The sequence below is a fragment of the Rhagoletis zephyria genome, unplaced genomic scaffold (assembly GCF_001687245.7).
Source record: "Rhagoletis zephyria isolate East Lansing unplaced genomic scaffold, Rhagoletis_zephyria_1.1 Rzeph_scaffold_00153, whole genome shotgun sequence".
Classification (NCBI taxonomy): Eukaryota; Metazoa; Arthropoda; class Insecta; order Diptera; family Tephritidae; genus Rhagoletis; species Rhagoletis zephyria.
The window spans coordinates 241,469-247,468 of NW_016157237.1; positions in this window are offsets into that span (position 1 = coordinate 241,469).

Below are 6,000 nucleotides of genomic sequence, written 5' to 3' on the forward strand. Positions count from 1 at the left end.
AACAAAAAAATATTTATTATACCGGAATACATCTACATACATACATACTTATGTATACATATGTATGTACTTAGTTATTCAATAGCACCGAGGCCCATTGACGGCGCCTCACAGTTTTTCTTTTTTACATATTTATTTATTTGAAATATAAATGTATGCAAGTAGAAATTATCGACGTAAATCGCTAAAAATCACAACTTTGACATACCTTTAGACGTAATTATAGAGCAACAACAGACAGACTTATTCATTTGCAGCGAAGCGACAAGGCACAGAGATGGCAATTACGTCAGGCGGCAGGCGTCAAAATAACTTTGCCCCCATCGTGGCGCGTTAACTAACTATGTACTTAGGCGGACCGCCCAAATGGTCACACTTGTGGCTTGGCTAATTCAATTTTCGCGCGGTCTAATTTGATTTTTCAATATTGCGATAGCACACTGAGATGATAGTTTACATGTAGGGTGGTTAAAAAAAAAAAAAACAATTTTATTTCCAACCCAATATATTTCACCAAAATTATTATTTTTTTATTATTAAGGTTCCAGATTTATAGCTTATTAAATTTTATTGTAATAAATTTCAAGTTGAAAGGGGCTAAGAAGTCGCGTTGATATTTAATATTTTTTTTACACCGAAGAAAATGAGAAAATTAATTGACAACAAAATAAGAAGAAACTTATTGCCAAAATACAATGAAACACTAAAAAAAACAAATAACACAGCGAAAAATAGTATGGGTAGCAAACGAAAGAGACAATTCTTAAGAAGTAAAAACTATTAAGCCTTAATTCTATTGAATTTTCTCTTAAATTTGATAGTCATACTGTTTTTCCACAATGCACTAAATTGTTTTAATAATTTTTTAAAATAATTATATTTTTCAAATTTCAAAGACCTTTAAGAAATCTGACGTGAGAGAGAAAATATAAGAACGTAGTTTTACTATATTTGGCCCCTGGTTTCGCGAATATATAAATTTTTGTGTGTGTAAAATTTACTGTCGTACTGTGTAATATGCGCCTGCCTCAAGCTCAATAAAAATTGTTGAATACTAGATATGCCAGATAGAAATAAAAAAAAATCGATTTTTGAATCGATTCAAATCGAAATAAAAATAATCGGTCTCTCAAGATCGATTCATATATTTTGTCAAATAACGTATTTTACTTAATTCTGACAAAGACATAAAACACAGCGATATGACCAAACTTTTATTGTACATAAGTAATTTTTAAAATATATGTACATATTTATATTGTTCATAGTGGTTTCAATATCTAGATTTGAGATAAGGTTTTTCCATACTGCAACAATAATAGGAACATTCAACAGAAACTTCATAAATTCTTAAACCGAATTTCCGCCAGGCAACGAAATGACAAAAAATGTAAGCAATTTTAAAAATGCCATGTGGAAACAAATACAATGACACGGGTAGCGTTTAATGCCCAACATAGTGATTAAAATTTTTTCATTTGTAACAGCCGGTGCGAACAGCCTTCAGCCCATAATCCCAAAATTCGTTTTCAAAGTGTTTTCGTTGTCGTTCCGAACATGGCATTAATGCCTAGTTAAAACTCAATGTTAGCCCTATATAAGAAAATTGTTAAATTTTTTCGAAATTTTTATTTTTTTTTTTTATCAAAAAATGAGAAAAAACTGTATGTTTTACTTCGAAATTAACCACTATTTTAAGAAACGTAATGGAATTTACATACACATATTTTTTTGCAATGTGGACGTTTTTTAGTTTTTTTTTTATATACAAAACGGGTAATTAAGGGGTGAAATTGTTTATAAAAGTTTGGAACTACAATTTTTGGAGTTTTTGTTGTAGAATTAGCCATAATTTTATATAGAGTTATTTTCAAGAGGCTTCCCTGGGGAGCCCTATTGTCGGAGGAGAAAGGTTATGGAATTCTCTGGTATTTGACCTCTCATGATATATTTTTTTTTGTACCAGCCTCGCATTCAAATTTCGATTCTCGATTTTTTTGAATCGCTACATGGTTCGAATTGGAACTAAAAAAGAGACAAAAAAACGAATTAAGAGCAGCATCTCTAATACATACATGTGTATTCGGCAAATATTTAATAGACTATAGTACTGCTTCCTAAAATTTTTATAAAAAGGTAAAATTAGTAGAGCTAATTTTACTGTGTATTTTCGGATCACCTTAATGAACATGTATATTTCTGTATTATATGAGTTATACAGATTATATACATACTTATCTGCGCCTGCCTGTATTTCTGTACGCATGTACACCGACGGTCATAATAATAGCTCCTTAATATTGTAACCAGTTTCGACTATTTTTCTCTTTTTTTGATGCTATTAATTGTTTATGAAAATATCCCTCATTATATATCAAAAATGGTTTTGCAAAACCGCCCATCGACAAGTTGCAAAACCGCCTAAATCGCCGTTGTGACAAAAATGTGATTTGGTAACCCTGAACTCCAGGCATCGAGATTTATGCAAAAAAATCGTAAAATCGTTATTAAAACAACAGCTTTGTAAAGCAATAGCTAAAAAAATACCGCCTATCAAGGCAATACCTTCAAAGAAAATCCGTTTTATCGCTCTCCTGTAAAATGTGCCGTAAGATAGGCGGTTTTGCAATTGGTCGATGGGCGGTTTTGCAAAAACATCGACGATATGTTAACCAAAATTTCAAACGTTGCACAAAAATTTAAAAAAATCGACGAATGTTCACCAAAGTCTCAAACTTTTTAATCAGATATTTTAGAAGAAGAATTCTTGGTATGCAATTTTATAGTTCATCTAATACAGTGCAAGTTTGAAGTTGCTAAAAAATGGCGTAAATTTTTGATAAGTTTTTTTTTTCTGGCGGTTCACGACGCATTTTCTTCCATACAAAGCAGTCTGTTCGAATTCTTTTTATATGGAAGATAGTGCAGAAAATCGTCAGCAAGGAAAAAAATATATACATATATCAAAAATCAACGGGATTTTTTAGCAACTTCAAAACTTGCGTTTTATTACGTAATATACAAAATTTAATGGGATATTAGTTAAAATAACTGCCTGCCATAAACTATTCTTAAACCTCGGATTAAAAAGTTTGAAGTTTTGATGGCATTTTTTTCTTAATTTTTTTTAGTTTTATGCAAATTTTGAAACTTGGACTTAAGCATATGGTTTTTGTTGTACATATAATGAGCTATACTTTTATAAAGATTAATGAATATTAAAATAACAAAACAAAAAAAAAAGTCAAAGCTTTTCAAAATGTTGCAGTGCTATTATATTGGCCGTAGGTGTACCGTCTCTTCCCCGATTTAATACTTGTGCCGGCAAGGTCTATGGTTTGTGTCACACTACCGACATTAAGTCTTTTGGTGTAAGCACCAGGGGTCGCACGAAATTGCTAAAAAGAGGAAATATATGCGCCTGAGACAGTCGTCTGTCGGCGCTGTAGGGCGCTAGCATCTTATAAGTGAATGAATATTTTAACTTGGCTATGACGTAAGTTTAAGAAATTTAAATTAGACATTTTGTCATATGTACATATGTATAATACATTTGTGCGATGGGAATATGGAAACAGCCAAGTGTGTGTGTGTGTGTGAATCGCATGTTGTCACCATGGCCACCATAAAATTTCATTTTACCATCGAGACGTGCCAATGAGCTTTTCAGTTTTACTTTTAAATTTTTCCGATTTTCGCCTTCCACCTTCCTGTTCATTATTTTGCTATGGAACATTTCTTTTGTCAATGTCTTCAACGCCACAGCCGCTTGAGTTATAATATTCCTATGTACATACATATGTGTATGTATGAATGTGTTGTTATTTGTCCCCAAGCTTCTTAAAGTTTATTTTTATTTGAATATGTAGACTTTTATGTGTATACATAGATACATTTTAAAAAAGCTGCTAGTTTGACAGCTTGATTCCTGTCATAATGCAATGCTGCACTGCTTTCTATAGCTTTTTGTTTATCCGCTAAATTTGATATTCCATATACACTTTAGCGACTTCTGCTCAGTTGTATGCAGTGGTCTCGTTATTTAATAGCCAGAGCTCGTGAATGAAAAAGTTCCCTTAAAAAAGGGATTTACGCTTGTAAGGATTCGCCACGTCTGAATGACGTAATGTCTTCTCTATGAGTATAGCGCCAAGGTCCAAACTTTCAATTAATATTAAATTTTTTATTTACAATTACTTCAGAAATCGTGAACTCAAGAACCTTTGAACCAATTTTCGCCATCTTTTGCTAATTTTTTTTAGATAGGTACATACTGGCTCCAAAGTTGTGCTATATTCATGTTGCAACTAATACACACTGTGTCTATTTATTAAGAGTAAATTCAAAAGACGAAGCTGGGATGCTATTGTTTATACTCCTCGCAGAGGAGAGGTCAAGAACATGGCGAAGATGAACGGATTTGCAACACTCCAAATTTTGATCCAGCGCTTCGAATTATTTAAGAGTGTTAGCAAGTGGTGATACTTAATATCTTTAACGATTTTCTGTTGACTAACCGTTTCCATCATACCTTATCACACGTATGCAAGAAAATGCCTACTTCGGTAGCAAAAAAAAGAATTATTTATATATAACTATATGTAAAAATCAAAGGAAACTCTTAGCCACATGAACCTTGAACTTAATTATACCAAAATTTAATGGGCTTTAAAATAGGTGCGGCCGCTGTGGTGTATTGGTTAGCAGTGCGCGCTCCGATTCCCCAGGGCCTGGGTTAAGGCCCGGTTCAATCCAACATCAAAAAAAGAAAAATAAGAGACAAATAAAAAAAAAATTGTCTAACAGCGGTCGTCCCTCGGCAGGCAATGGAAAACTTCCGAGTATATTTTTGCCACGAAAACAAGCTTCCCTTAAAAATACAATCGCAGTTTTGTGTGACAACATAAAGGCACACGCCACAGACTGCAAGTGAAACTCGGTCAATCACTAACATGCGCGTAAGCGCCAATCTACATATTATTAATATAAAATTGCTTACAAGAAAACTTTTCTAAAAATTAAAAAAAAAATATGTACATATATATATTTTTGAGATTTTTTTTTAATTTCGACGGAAACCTTTAATTTTAACCTATTCAAGAAAAGGAGGAGATTATCAATTCGTCGGAAAGTTTTTTTGTTTATGTTACCGGATAAGTTTGAACCGCTCAAAGGTGGTCCCCATACTAATTTAGTTTAGTTCCGATCATTGGACCATGGAGAATTTAACGGCACTTGCAAATTTTTCGTTATTTCTCTTCTGTGCCAACTGAGGTCAAGTCCTTCTCCACCTGGAGAGTTTTGGTCCATTCGAACGACATGACCTAGCCAGCGTAGCCGCTGGAGTTCAATTCGCTGCACTAAATCTTTGTTAAAGCTCATACAGCTCATCGTTAAATCACAATCGCCTTTACGTTTGCCGTGGTCGTGAGACCCTCTCATCCGAGGCATGTTTTTAAAGTGGCGTTACTCAAACCCAGCTCCCCAGGTTCAGTTTTCACCCAGAAAAAAAAAAAACGGAAGTAAAGGTGCTTAAAGAGGCTTCATCAGTCATTAGTATTGAAAAATAGTATTAATTTATTTGTTAACTGTTCTTCTTACCCATCACACATGTGACCTTCAAAGCTTTTGCTGTATAAATTCTCTAAATGCAGTTAGGTTTTTCTGTTAATAAAATCGTAGCACTATTAGCAAAATAACACTCTACTTTCAAACTAATGTTCTACACAAATCGTCCCCACAAGCGCCGCAACAGGATATTTTACCAAATAAGTTAGTTGGCTGGGATGCTAAGTGCTTTGCCGTTTGCGTACAGCAAACGAAAAGGGAAGGCCGTGATATCGAGGATGCGGTGCGTTATAAAGCGACGTGTAAGTGGCTACTTAGTTGCAAAATACGATTTGTCAGCGAAACTTGAGTGCCTACTTGGCTGAACGCGCCGGCGTTGAAATCAAAAGCTGTTGTAATGTTGTAATGTAACAAAGCAACTAAATCTAATTA